At 32.2% G+C, this 16,110-nt stretch overlaps 1 long non-coding RNA gene across 1 annotated transcript; it reads left to right on the plus strand.

The window, feature by feature from the left end:
* The first annotated feature begins 4,099 nt into the window (after positions 1-4,099).
* Positions 4,100-8,098, plus strand: LOC122309315. Its single transcript, XR_006242406.1, has 2 exons — positions 4,100-5,856; positions 7,586-8,098. It is a non-coding gene; the product is annotated as an uncharacterized LOC122309315 (long non-coding RNA).
* Positions 8,099-16,110: the final 8,012 nt, after the last annotated feature.

Below are 16,110 nucleotides of genomic sequence, written 5' to 3' on the forward strand. Positions count from 1 at the left end.
GTCATAGTCTGAGTAGTTGTCTTTGTGTTTGTGCCCAATAGGTTATAGCAATCTGAGTAGATGTTCTTATAAACTGGCCTAAAAGGTTACTGTCATTTTAGTAGGATCTTCCTTATATGTGATTAGGCCTAGATGACTATTTAAGATAGTGATAGTATGATTGAGATTAAGGAGGATTTGATCTCTCATGTATATATTTTTCAAAATTTGCATAAAAATTGAGTTAAGAATTAATAATTAAAAATTGTAGCTCAAGAGATGATTATGAAGTCTAGCGAATTGTTGATTTTGAGACGTGTTTATATTATTTTTTTCTATCTTGGATGAATGCGACAAATTTCTTAGGTGTGTGTGTGTAATATCTCATTTTGTATATTTTATAGTGAAATGGCATCCAAAACTATATTTGTTGATTTGAACAAGGGGAAAAAATTGGATGGGGGAGAACTATGATATTTTGCATTACAACATCCAATATGTCTTAGATGAGCAAGAAGTCTTGTAGGCCTTAACTCACTTCCTAACTGAGCCTAAGAAGGGGATACCCATGAATGGTACAAGGGACCTCGTATTAGCTTCCACTAAGGTGACATATCTTTGTGTTATACAACTTATCCCCTTGGACAAGTACCTAGGGACACAATGTCTTATTTCTACTCGTTATTCAATCACCAGAGGCGATCACTCATGTGAGTGAACTGATCTAAACCTGTTGACATGATACCTTGTGTGTGTATCGGAAAATAATATGACAAAGACAAAAACTGAATAAGATCATATTATATTAATATCTCAAAGGAAAGTTTACATTTCAATGTCAACTAAAACATATTACATTCACAATCTACGCAGTCCTATATTCCTAATATGAGCCATAAAAGTATTTATTACTATAAACTTTGTCAGGGAATCAGCAACCATGTGACTCATAGGAAGATATTTCAAGACCCCATCATTTTCCGCCACCATGTCTCTGATATAGGTGAGCAAAGAGAAATCTACCATAGCATATATTTCATACTACATGTACTTATTCGACCATATGAAAAAGTGAGTAAATGGTTCCCTTCTTTCTCACTGTGTGAGTCTCATATTTTATTGAGTGCCCTTTATTTACCTTTAACTATGTCATAAAATGAAGGTTGTGATGTCTGCTACTTTGGTATGCTGGCTATGGTTACGATTGATACGGTCTAAAGAGGCATTGTTGGGAAAGCGGTTCGACTAAAATTGAATGACATGAGGGTGAAGGAAAGACTATTTGACATTGTATCTCCATTAGTGTTTGCTGACATCAAACTATGATACTACACATTGGTAGCTACTAAGGCTCCAAACACATCGAAATGATTGGAGGTAGTCAAGCATTATTCTGAGGTTTTTTTTTTTTTAAAACTTAAAAGGGTTAAAAAATGCTTGATCTAATGCGATCAAATAAGTCCAAGGCATAACAAGACACTTAGAAATGTTGTTATGCTTAGTGGTGACACAACCTATTTGCTTGTATAAATAAGATTGAGAACGATTGAGAGATGTAGACCTGGGGCCATACCCATTATATGCGAGTGGGGGATGTGAGAAAGAGGGGTGCCCACGTGGGTAGGCCTCTCCTCTCCTACGTTGAAATAGAATGAAATGCATGGCCTTAACGATGCATTATGCCTTACATTGAAGATGTCTAACAACCACTTCATGAGAATTAAAAGCTGGCCTTTAAGGCCAGTCGTGAGTGGTGCACCAGAAGAGTTATATATATCCTCCTTAGTTGATTCCCACGACTATTATTGATTAGCACATAATCTCTCTCTATTTTTTATTATCTCTTAAGTGAGTATTTAGGTTGTAGATTTTTTTAGTGTTACTCTATTTCATTCTACATATTACACTTCATCACCAAGCATGAGGCTTGTTGTAATTCTGGTCAGGCTGGATAAATTTGTGGAGCAACTCGAAAAATTATACTTAAGGTATTTCGATGTGCACTCGAACATAAATCTAAGGGCACTCCTAATGATTTTTTTTTTTTTTGTTATTTAAAATACATCACAAAATTCCATTTTTTCTATTTTAATTAATGACTTTTACAATATATCGCACATCAGCTTATATATTCTTTTTTATATCATTTAAATATTAATTCTTTCTTTATTCATTTTAAAAACTTTTCTAACTACTATTAAATTTGTAATATTTTCATATTTTCAATATTTCTCATATATTAATATGAACGCAATATCTCTTTGTTGCCAAAATGACATCAATAGCTTAATGAAAAATTTAAAAAATAAAGATGAAAATAACCAATCCATCCTATTCTTTTAAGAGTTCTCCTACTTATTATCCCTATACTACATATATGCTAAAGGAAAAAAGTATAAAAAATAAAAAATAAAAGCATATATGTGGTATAGGGATTATGAATAAAATTTTTCTTTTGTTAAATTTTTTATCATGTTTTGGAAAAGTTTTAACATCACTATTTTTCTTTTTATTAAAATAAAATGTTCTAATAATATTATAATTTTTTCATATTTTATAAATAAAAATTTTAAATACGAGGGATATATGGAAAGAATAGGAAAAATAGAAAAAAAAAAAAAAAAGTATTTACATAGATGATAGTCCATGTTAAAGGTAGAGACATTTCAGCTATATGAATTTTATACTGATTTTACATAATTCAAGAATGCACTATTGTATAAAGAAATGATATTTGTAATTATATGGTGCCAAGCCTCATACACTTATTTTAAAATTCTTTCTAAAAGAGTGCATGTAGAGGAGAGCATCGGCCCGGCCATTTTTGGACCAGAATTCATTCTGTCTGGTCAATGGTACAGGGATTTTTCACCTCAGATTAGATAAAATGAAAATTTTTTAAAAAAATTATATAAATTATTTATATAAATAATTGTATAAATAATTATATATCACAATATTACATAAGTATTATATTCTTTAATGTATAACTATAATATATAGTACTAGTATATATTAATATATTAACATATTATAAGAGTTATAGTATAAATTAAAATTATAGTATATTAATAAATTTATAATAGTATTAGTATAGTTAACTTAATATGTTAGTATTAAATCATTATAACTATATAGAATATTATTTAATATAGTATTACCAATTTATCACTAGCATATAGTATATGAGTAATAATACTAGTATAGTTATAAGTTATAGTATTGGTATTCAATCTATAACTATATATATTTAGATCAATGTATTATTATATTCTTTAATGTATAATTATAATATATATTATTAGTATATATTAATAATTGTACAATTTATTATGTAATTCTCATTTAATAAGTCACTTAATTTTAATTTAATATTTTAAATATTTTTTTATTAATCTATTTAAAAAAATGGTTGGACTGACCGGACTGGACTGAACTGGACTGATAACTACCGGTCCGGTCCAGGAAAATGATGGACCGAAATTTTTTGGTCCATCATTCGGATCGGACTGTGCTCTCCCCTAAGTGCATGGTACTTAGAAAATTCAAAATTGTATCTTAATACTGGGTACAGTCATAAGTTATACAAGCATTTTACACACCTTTTAAAAATGAGTAGGCTTCATAATTAAAAAATTAATTTTTTTCATTTAGATCATTTTATTTACTTTAAATAAAATACGCGATATTTACACATTATATAACTACAAATTTCATTTCTCATAAAAAAAATATATATATATTTATATTGCGAATTAGAGAAGGAAAAGTCTAGTTACAAATACAACTGCATACTAATATGTACATCAATTTAATGTGATTAGTTAAAAAATAATTTTTATTAAAAACGGTACTAATTTAAATTTTAAATATAAAAGAATCAATATTAATATATTAATTAATACGTGACTTTACTCATACTTAACAAAACTCATTAGAGGAACCAACGAGAGTCCACAACTATTAAGAAAAAGAGAAATGATATTTGCAGTCGTGGTTGTGTAAGTGGCGTGCAATCGCTTTGAAAAAAATGAATTAATATGGGATTTACATGAAAAAAATTAATTTTTTAATCGTAGATTTCACTTTTTTTTTAAGCGATTACATGGCATTTACAATTTTATGACTATAGGTAACATTGCTCTAATGGATAAATTGAATTAAATCCCGTGAGGTGAGGAGGCTCTGGGGACCTTTGGTTGCTGGTTGGACTGAAATTTAATACCTGTGGATAACGGAAGTGATTCAACGATGGAGAACAACTGCGGATTGATATCGTGCGACATGCTGGACCGGGCGGCCACCTGGGTCGGGTCGAACGTGGCCTCGGCATTCTTCGCCTCCCTCGAGCGCTGCTCCTGTATCAACCTCAGCACCATCGACATCGACGACGACGAGAACGACGACCGCCCTCTCATGTACTATCCCTCCAAGCCCATAGAATCCCAGCCCATGCCCAAGCCCGCCGCCGCCTCTGAATCCGATTAGCTCGCGGTCTATTCCGTACTTGATTCACCGTCGTTGATTCTATTCCTCTTATGTATTTGGAATTTGTTTTGTAATATATTCCTCAATTTCGTTGGAATAATTATACAACTTGGGGTATTAATTGTTGCTCTAAGAAACAGGCTGTATTTATGGTTTTGTTTGAATCACAATCTGTACGCTTTTGTTGCAGAAAAACGAATGGGAATATCAATTTGATGAAATCTGCGTGATAATTGTGCGGTCTGGTAAAATGTGAAACACAAAGTTTTGAGTTTTATTCCATGGAATTGCGTAGAGATTTCGAGCTGTATGTGAGTTTTGTTCGGTGGAATTTTCCCGGTAAATTCTTTTCTCAGAGTTTCATCATATGGGCCAGTATTAATGAAAATTATACCAACTGCATAGTTTTTCTCAGTCTTATCAGGTGGTATATGGAATCTACCTTTTTGACGGGTTATTTTCTCACAATTATTATCTTTTTGTCACTCATAGAATACATCATGCTTCTGAGGTAAGGTTTATAAAATTTTGCCATTCGTCTTTTTGGTTTCCCTTGTGGGACATTAGCAATCCTTGGACATTTAAGCCGATCCCGCTCCCCCCACCCCCCAACAACCTATTTTAACGAATGATTGCTATTCTTATAAATGATGTAAACTTCTATATATCACATGGTAGATTGCCCGATGATTCTCTATTTTCCTCAATCTTTTTGTTTGCAAACATTGCCAAACATTATGGATGCTCAAAAAAGGAAGATCTAGAGCATTTCGTTGTATAATTAGTTAGTTGAGGGGAAGCTGTAGACTCAATTTTGCTGTAAGTACCTTTGTTCGAGCATTGTCTAACATCTTTTGAATCAGCTTGGTGCTTGTACTAATATGAGCGTTATCACCTGCTAAAGTACTCATGCAGCACATAGGAGTTTTTGGACTTAAATAAGAAGTGTAAATTTGAGAGAAGTGTGTATGTATGTGTGTGCACGCTCTACGAGCATAAAGTGATCTTATACGAGATTGATTTGTGGATAAACTGACCTTCCATTAATCCACTCTGCAGTTACATAGAATGCCCCTACCTGCATAACCCATGCTCCCACGCATTAAGGTACCGTTTGGATAATGAATTGAGATGAAAATTGAAAGTTGAATAAAATATTGTAAGAATATTATTTTTTAATATTATTATTGTTTGGGATTTGAAAATGTTGAATTGTTTATAATGTTTTGTGTGAGAATTTGGAAGAGTTATAATAATGAGATGAGATAAAACACTTTTACTATCCAAACGGAGCCTAAATTTCCCTTGTTATAGGTACCGGTTGGCTGAAGGATCGGTCATAATGCAGCTTAAAGATCTGCTTTTGAACTTTTTTTCATTCTAAGCAAGGTAAAATTATCCCTGTACATGATGGTACTGGGTTGTGGGTGTTAATCACAGTAGAAGCTTCGTGATTTATGTATTATCCAACCTGTTTATAAGATCCAAAAGTAGTTTCTAATAATATCAAAGACAATCTGCTGGATGCTGCTTGTAAGTTTCATCATGTAGTTGCTATGTTTTCATGCATTGTTTTAAGTAGTCATTAACTTGATGGGATGGGAAAACCCTCAAAATACCAAACACTGCTCTGTGACTGCATTTCATGTCCCATGAAACCTAGGACTCTAAAGCTCTGATACCAAAGGAAAACTAAAGTATAAGGTACGAGAAATTTTTTATTTGATTGCATTACATGACTCTGAAAACAATAGGTATTAGGATAGTAAATAAATAGGTTAAAATGTAAAACTAAAGTCTGCAGGCCCCCTAAATTTCCGGCTAGATATAACTTACCACCCATTGCATTGAATGTGTTGAAACCTGGACTGAGAATACTTTTTTGATGAGGTAACTGAAGTTTCCAACTTGGTGTCAACCTCCTTGATTAATTTAGTTTGTTGGTGTGGTAACATTGAACTGAACTAAATTTATTTGATTTAGTTTTGTATTGAATTTTTCTGGGTTTTGCCAAAGATATCTCTGGATGACTTACAATGACAGAAAACGATTGTGATTCCTGGAATCCAAAATTTGGTAAGAGGTGTGGACTGGAAATGATATGTTTCACTTCAGTGTGCTGTCCAGATGCCCTCTAACCTTTCTTCTGTGATTTGTTGGGATGTTTAACTATGTGTGCGTGTGCATCTATATGCATTCCAGAATAAAAGAATTCCAGCTATAATTCAATGCTATATGACCTGTGAGATGAGGTATTAGTAAAATTGAGAGTTGAAAATTTGAGAGGTATTAGATAGTTGTATTTTGGACATAAAAGCATGGCATCCAATAAGTTGTGTGAATTTGTGTTTTTTATATAATTCAACCTCGTATTAGAGGTAACTTGTTTCTGTTTTTTTCTTTTTGTTTTCATTATCCAGAAGTAGTCCCAAAATGTAGGAATAATGCAGCAAACATGGACACACCTCAGGCAACTATTTAATTACTAAGTCCTTTACATTAGGCCACCCTAGGTTTTAGGAAAGGGAGAGTTTGTTAAGATGGGTCTGTTAATGTAACATAAACAAAGAGTGATATATAACTTGATATTGATGGAGCAAAAGATGTAGAGAGGCTTCAAATAAAATGGATAGTATTAGTCTAGGAAGATATATTCAATGGGAAGTTGATAGAGAATATGGCTTTAATTTTGATGTCCTATAAAGTGAATATAGGCTGTGAATGGGATCACACATTGCTTGAGATTGAGAAGTTCTTAATTTTTATAATGATTCTAATATGGCTCTAATTGTATTAATGACTACTCCTTTTGGAGAATGGGCTCAGATGTGGCTTGGGCATCCCTTGGGGCATTATAAATGATATCATAGCCAATTCCAACCAGAAGTGTGGAATTTAAGCCCAATGGAATGGTGCAATGAAGACTTCAGGAAATTAAGAGGGGAGATGAGTTAGTATAGGCGGTGCATGCGATCTCACATTGGTTGGGAGAGAGAACTTCTTGTTATTTATAATAATTCTAAGTCTAGTATTTCATGTTCGTTAATTTAAATACTTTTATAAATACTATCATTTGGTTTTGATGGTAATTGAAGGGATCTGTTCAATTGGAATTCAGGCTTGTAAGATGCAAGAGCGAGATTGTGGCTTGTGTAAGATACAAGGAAGCGATAAATACGTTTTTGGCGAATGGGAAAAGCCAGAAGCTGACCAAATGGGGATCCAGTTCCTGATTATTAGCCAAATTGCAACTGATCGGGTATCCATTCTAGTTCTATTGGTTTGCAGATTCTTTCTGTTAATTTGTTTTTCTAGGCAGGAGATGCGTTTAGTTGCATCTGCACTATGGTTTGTAGAAAAGTTCAAATAGACAGGAATTGCATACAAGAGTGGTCATTCTATGTTTCGATATAAAGTGAGAAGATTTCTTTAGGTGATCAAGTGTTCGCATGTAATCCACCTCACCATTGGATTAAATATCTGCCGAAGGTCTCCTTATGACTCTATGAGGAACTGAAAATCGGTTTGTTTTTTAAGGCTGTTAACATACACTGTTAGTTGAACAACTCATTCTGTTCTCAAAGAAAGCATTCCCATGCCTGAGGAGCGGAAAGTCTAGATCTTTGAGGAACTAATTATGTTTGAAGTGTTTCTATTTTGTTTAAAGAGATGCCAAGCAAGAATCAGGTGAAATCAGAAAAGCAAGTTAATTAACGTACTGTAAAATGGCCATCATCTTGCAGAGAAACCGATGCCAGGCTTTCCCCTGTTCCCATTTTTCACTCACTTGGATATCTATATCTTTGTATTAGCAAATTCTTATAAACAGGAAAATGACAAATTGACAAGCAAACAACTATTTACATAACTATCTTTTGTATTATGAATATTTTTGTAGAATTATTTATACAAGTATAATTATTTTACAGAAGTGCCTTCATTTTAAAATATAGTTTTATAAAAGTTTGTAAAATAATTGTCTGTCATTATAAAAGTTTGTAAAATATGGTGGAATACACTCTTTTTCAAAAAGAATGTATGACGCTTACACAATTTATAATTGTATCTAATATTACTTTTCGCACAATGGTCTCTTTTTTGAGCCACTCTGTTTGGATTGATGAGTTATTGTAGTGATTGCTCTAATATCTTTCTATATCAGAATCCATTTTGATTTGTATGTAAAGACCCGTTGTTAGGATCAATCATCACTCAACACCAGCCGGAGCTTCTTTTCTTTGAACCACTTGCTCTCTCCACCGAACCAAGAAGGGTATTTTTTTCACTTAAAAAGTAAAACAAGGGGCATGCTTCAATAAGAAATTGATGTCCTTCAACCAGTTTGCAATAGAGAAAAATGTTCTTTGGGACGGAAGAATTGGGACTTTTGCTGCATTTCTTGATAGTTAACCATAAATCCCAAAGAATGAAGGAGCATATATATTTAATTAGCTAGCAAACTCACTTGATCAGACCCAACAAAGAAATTCCACTAATCATTTTGAATAGGAAAAATCATCCTGGCTGCTAGCCAATTATGCATTGCCAAAACAGGCCAATGAGAAATATTATTGGATCAGGCAGATTAAGGACATTCGGCCCTCTAAAATTCTGATGAACATGCATATTCGGGTATCCGGCCCATTTATATGTATTATACAACACCATTTATTAGTCCTGCAACTTAATATTAATAATTTCATATCATATGGATGTCATGAAACTCTGTCCCTCCTGCTCTCTCTCTCTCTCTCTCTCTCTCTCTCTCTCTCTCTCTCTCTCGGCAACAGGATGACGCAGAGTGACATGTACCTGACATTAGAAGATAAATTCGCTTCCTCCACTAACTCCTCGCTCAAGCCTCTCCAGTACTCGCTCTCTTTCCTTCTCTGTATTTATTATTTATTATTTTTTGAAACGATGGATAGATGGATGGATGGGTGACCAAACGAAACCAAATCCCCACAGCAGAAGATACTTGGATGAATGCAACTGTCCAATCAATCTTCACCGTTCAAATGACACATCTAGACCACCCCATCTTCCAGAAACGACCTGTTGCTCAACCCCATCTAAACAGTTATGTCCCAGTTTTATATCCTGTGGTTAGAGATCAGCCCAAGTTGACGTCCGAGTATCAGGATTTTTGTTCTGCAGGCTTTGGGATTTGGAAATTTGTTAATATTCCTGCACTGGCTATCATTATTCTATGTTTAGGGTATTTGACTAATATTAAAGAAGTACTTTAAACCTAAACCAAAACCAGAGTGAGGTGGGCCAGCAGGAAACCATCAAAACTGGATGTGGAAATAATAAGCAACCTTCTGTTTGTACTCACTAACTTCCAAACCAAACTTAACCAGACTGCCTGCGGTGACAATGAAGCAAACGAGGCAGTTTTCTCTGTGCATGTTCCGTCATTTCAAAGCTAGCTCTTCCCACTTGAGCTTTCCGTCATTTCAAGCCGAAATTCCCATTTGAGAAGTTCAAAGCTTTTTACAGAAGTTTTCTCAGCGGTTTTTACTTGGAAAATTTTAAAGTAAAAAGGTGGCCCCGTGAGCTTTCCTTATGGACAAGATTTACTCATAGGGCGGCTACGTGACTCCCCGTTAAGACGTTTGAGCTGTTTGTTTATTTTGTCTTCTCTTCAACGACTTCATTCAGTACTTAGGCTTGTCAAAAGATATTATTTTGGAATGAAAAAGGAAAATTAAAAAAAAAAAAAAACATACAAACAAATATAACTGCAAATAACAGTGTCATCTTAACCGTCTCATACAAACAACCTTCTGTTTATTACTTGGCTCTGGAACCTCAGGTCTCTCAAGATGCCTTGGTATTTATAGTCGTTGTCGTCGTCGTCGTCCAATGGATATTCCCCCTAAAGTTTGGTGGGAAGCGCAACCAGAGATCAGTTAGAATCGATCTCTTCGGAATTAAAGCATGCAATGCAAATGGCCTGAGAATATTCTCTTAATCTTTAGCACAAACGTTTATATATTTATATTAAGTTATGATCACTTTTGTGGAGTTTTATCACATCTTAATCATGATACGAAATGTAAATTCATTACAAGACAACTTTGGTTCTGAGTTTGTGACGATCCTTTTGGTATAGGAAAAAGAAAAAAAAAATAAGGCCCTCGATCTTTTTTTGGTAAAAATGAAGGGAAATCATTAAAAAGCAACCAGGATATGCATGATAAAGAAACACCGAAGGGGAAGAGCTTAGCTAGCTAGGGATCTTCATGAATGATATATTGATGAATCATGAGGCCGCATTCTAAATGGGAAGTCCATGTACGTACGTCTTCGCTGAAAGAGCATCTGCACACATGCATGATATTGACATATTGAATTAAGGGATGACACGAGTAGGCTGCTAGTGTGGTGGAAGTTGGTCAAAGCTAGCTAGCCCATCAATTTTCTTGGAAATTAACGTGGTTGGGGAAACAACATCGATCAAAGCCATCTATTTCTTTTTTCTTTTTGATATAGGGATTTGGGGAGGGATCGAACCCCAGACCTCACTTTTGGAGGTGGGGCTTCATGCCATCAGGCCGCTGGCCTTTGGCCATCTATTTCTGATTTCAGCTTTATCTTTCGTATTGCCACGCGCGATTCTAATCAATTCATAGGTGTCGGCAACTCCTAGTTTGAGATAATGTGATGATAAATGGCATAAAAAATAAAAAAAACCGAGGTAGTAATGTTGATCTATTCGCAGCTAAGTTATCGACCAAAACATACCTATTTGAGATTAGAAAAAGATCATGCCAATTGGCTGATGAATGTGACAGATGCTAATCTATTCACATTCAGAGGCAGCTAGCGACGACCCAATGGATACAACATCTTATATATTTGCACATACTAACAAGAGAATCATTTCAGATGCTCGATGAAAACAGCATATATACATGGTCTTAGTTGGGAATATCATTCACCTACAAATCATAATCATGGTAAAAGGCTACAAAAACTTGTTTCATTCTTCTTGTTATAAAACATCACCTATTAAGTACGTTGTGGCCATGTTTAGTTATACAATTCAGAAAAGACGAGATCTTTTGTTGAAAATCGAATAAAATATTATTATTATAATATAATTTTTTTAATGTTAATTTTATTTTAAAATTTAAAAAAATTAAATTATTTATTATATTTTATGTGAAAATTTGAGAAAATTTTAATAATTATATAAAATGAGATGGTTTGGTTTTTTGTAATCAAATCAGCCTATTTTAAGTTTGTTATGTCATACGTATGGTTTGCATACAAATATTTAGGCCCTGTTTGGATGGTGAAAGTGTTTCATCTCATCTTATCTAATTTCATCATTATAATTTTCTTAAATTCTCATATAAAATAAAATAAACAATTCAATTTTTTTAAAATTCTAAAATAATAATATTTATTCAACTTTTATCTTATTTTAGCTCACTATCCCTACCTTAAACCGTGTCGTATCAAATATAATTGAAATAAAAAATGAAAATATTTAAGATGAAGAATCATGACACTGATAATTTTGCAAAGATATTAGTATTATTGCTATCATTCGTGGGACACAGCTATTGATCACCTCTGATCCCTTTTCTTTCATTCTTCTCCTTACATTTTTCGAGAGTGATATTCTCAACTTTTAACAAGTAGCTAGGAACAAACATTATTTCAAAACAAAAGGCAAAGAAAACATGAAAAGAGACATGACATAAGTTATGAACTATACCGATCATGCATGAACCAAACCGGCCAAACAAACAGTGGTAACAGACGGTACGTTAATTAGTAGGCCATGCAGGCACGCTCCAAAAACACCCGATCACATGATTTCTTTGGATTGCTCATGATGCCATTATTTGTCTCTCACAATATATAACACATATGCATCGTAAAGCAATAACATGTCGACTATGAAAGGTCACGTGCATGACATGACCATGCATGTCGCCTTGGTCTTTAATTTACGAGTCAGTCCCTGATCAACAAACCCACCCCCATTGACACCACCTTCGCCACGCATTCACATTTAATACTATATATAGCATTTCTTATCTTCTTATGTATATTTTCGTTCCCTTCGACCTTCGTTAAGCTGACTTCCTTAACTTGATCGTTAAAACAACTAATAAAAATATTTTTATTATTCTCTTGATTAACGTCATTTTGTTATTTATTAATGATGTGATATTAAATAATGATAATAATAATAATAAAGTGATGATAATTAAAAGATGTTTTTTATCCCTCAACAAAAAGGATATTTTATAGATAAATTAAAGGATATAATCTACAAGTTCATTATGGTGAGAGTTCCTTATAGTCTTCTCAAAATCAACACACGTTACAGCATAAATAAAAAAGGAAAAATGGGATGAATGAAGCTAAAAAATTGGCTTCTATCCAATTCCCACAAATGAAGACTAGTGCTTGGTGATGGATTTAAAATAATCTAATGAACAAATTATAAAGTTGTAGCTAAAAGCAACAGTAAAGATATTTGTGCTGCAACTTGTTGGTCCAAATTGATTGAAAGAATTGTTATATTTTCACTCGATCATTAGTTAGGAAAAGTAGAAATATAAAAAAGTAATGGGAAACTAAGACAAATCGTCTGCAAAGAAATACCACTATCAGAACATAAAAGATCCAACAGCGCTGATCCCAACCATGCCACACGCGGCAATAAAAAATGTCCCCAGACGCAACGGTACATGAAACTCACTCACAGCATAAGTCGTGTGTGAGACGAACATGTCGCTTGAAATAACATACTTCTTCTATCGACTTGAAGATCGACGCTCGGGGAGGTTGATGGTGGGATGAGTGTCGGACCAAGATCGCCAAAAAGTAACAAATCGTCTAATTTTGAAGCTTACATAAGAAAACTAATGAAAAATTCAAAAAAAGCAGAAGAAATCGGCCTTAACCTCTCCCCCCCCCCCCCCCCGCAGGGCGGGCGAACGGAGCATAGCTCTGGCGATGGATTTCTGACAAAGGATTTTCTAGAGATAAATGGGTTTCGGATGTTGTGGGTCCTGCGTTGCATTATTCAATTAAAAAGACGTTGAAGAGCTTTATCTTTTATTAAAAAGATGTTGCTTAGAGCATTCACATTGGCTTGGCCAAATGATACATAATTTGGCTCAAAAATCCTTCACATTGGATTGGGCAAGTCTAAATTAATTTGGACTTTTGCTACAGTAGTTGGCTAAAGATGGAAGACCACTACTCATTCATCAAACATTAAAATATTAATTTATCATTCCAAACAAATAAATTAAATTAATTAGAATATAATTAACATTTAACATTTAGAATATAATTATTATTAACATTTAATAATATTTTTTTAATATTAATTTAATTAGAATATAATTATTATTAACATTTAATAATACTTTTTTAAATGCTAATTTAATTAGAATATAATTACTATTAACATTTAATAATACTTTTTTAATATTAATTTAATTAGAATATAATTACTATTAACATTTAATAATACTTTTTTGTAATATTAATTTAATACAATATAATTATTATTAACATTTAATTGGTAGAATTATAAAATGTGAGAAAATAAATTAAATAAAAAATTTATTAATTTAATAATATTTTATTATTATATAGAGAATAAATGACTGATCCAATATAGAGATTGAATTTTGATGGAGTAGGTAAATGTAAAAAAGTATTGATATTGGCCAAATTTAAAGATACATTTGATCAAATCAATGCTAATACTCTTACTAGGTGAATTTTAAATGTTTAATCAGTCTTATTTACTTTGAAACGAAACGCATTGACGTCACTATTACAGCAACACACTAGTCATACAAAAAAACCATAAGATAATTATGTTTAAAATATATTAAAAAAACGACGTGGCAAGAAGTTGAGAACATGGTCAGTTTGTTTGAGAGACACGTGGAGGGTCTGGCTGAGGATATCCGCCGAAACCGGCAAGATAGACGACACCGTCGTACATCAATCTGACTGTTCGAAACCGACGGTGGAATTGTGACGCACATTATAGAGCCAAAAAACGAGGCAGAGGGACCCTCTTGGTTGCCAAGCTCCGGCCATAGCGGGCCAGCTGTAAAAAGCGACTGTTTGGCTTTTTTTTTTTTTAAATAAAAAATAAAACAAAAGAAATGTTTTTGTAAGTCTTTTAAAAATATTTATATTATGTCGCATTATTTATAGTTGAAGATAATTTTATTAATTTAAAAATACTTAAATTAATAATTTTGATGAATCAATAATTTTAGTATTTATTTTAAGGATTAAACCAACCACCAATGATCTCCCACCATATATTTTATGCTTCATATACGTCATTTTAATATTCTTTTAATTAAATCACTGAGATTATCAAAATATTTAAATTTTTATGTATTTATGCTTATTTCTTTTAGTGAAAGTTATGAAATTCAATTTAGGGTATGTCGATCTTATTCATTTGTAAAAAAATGAGATTTATTATAAAAAATTTATTATTATTTTTTTAAAGAACTGCTTACTTCATAATTCAAAAATTATTTTTCTTAAATTTTTTTAAAGTTTTGTTAATTATGTGATGAGATCTACCTATATGATTTTTTTGTGCTGAAAATTGAAGGAAAACTTTTTACACATAACATTAATTGTCTATTTCTTTATGAGACAAAATGACCATAATACCTTTAGCTTATTCTCCATATATTCGTTTAATTATATTTTTCATTCTAAAGAACATATTCTTCCAATGTTCTTTTATAAATTGAAGAAAAAAATCAGCCTTGAACAAAGGAAAAGAATCATTGTGCGTTGGCATATGTATTAATGGAGAAAGATGCATCTTATGAATTAATGGACAAATAATTGATATATGTAAAATTGAAAATAAATAAAAAGGTTTTAAATTTTTTAACAAAAATGCATTATTATATTCCATGGTTATAAAATAATTATATTAATATCATTATTATAAAAATATTCATATTAAAACGATGAAAATTTCAATTATAGATGTAATAATTAGTCTAGTTTATATAATAAAGAAAAGTTTTCAAGCCGGTATGCAAACCACACCTACTGGAATACTTAGTGACATAATTTAATTTGATAGATAAATTTTAAAATTTAAATATTACAAATGAAATTTTATCATTTTTTTAAAGAAAACTGTCATCATTCATTTATCAATAAATTTACATATATGAACGAATAAATTTTGGAATGTTTTTATATCAAACATGACATTATAAATCAAAATAATGTATTTAGGGCTCCAATACCAGTACACTATTTCTTTTGTGACTGTTCTGATCTTCACTACTGCTGATACTCTCTACAAATAAACGACTACAAGACAACATTCTCTACCTAAACAGAAACTTAACATCACTCTTCATATAAGAAAATAACTCAACTTCCATAGACAAAACTCTTAGAGACAAATTGTTTTTTTTTTTAATTTTAATTAACAATAAGGAAATAAAAAATGAAATCAGTAAGACAGATGCGAAAAATGACATATTACAATTTGCACCAACTCTGTTAAATTTTGGAATCTATAACAGCGCGTGAAGTCAATACTCTTATCTCTTTTCAGTCATAAAGGTTAAATCTAAAAGATTTAGTGGTGACAATTTC

Source organism: Carya illinoinensis, chromosome 5 (genome assembly GCF_018687715.1).
Source record: "Carya illinoinensis cultivar Pawnee chromosome 5, C.illinoinensisPawnee_v1, whole genome shotgun sequence".
NCBI classification, from domain to species: Eukaryota; Viridiplantae; Streptophyta; class Magnoliopsida; order Fagales; family Juglandaceae; genus Carya; species Carya illinoinensis.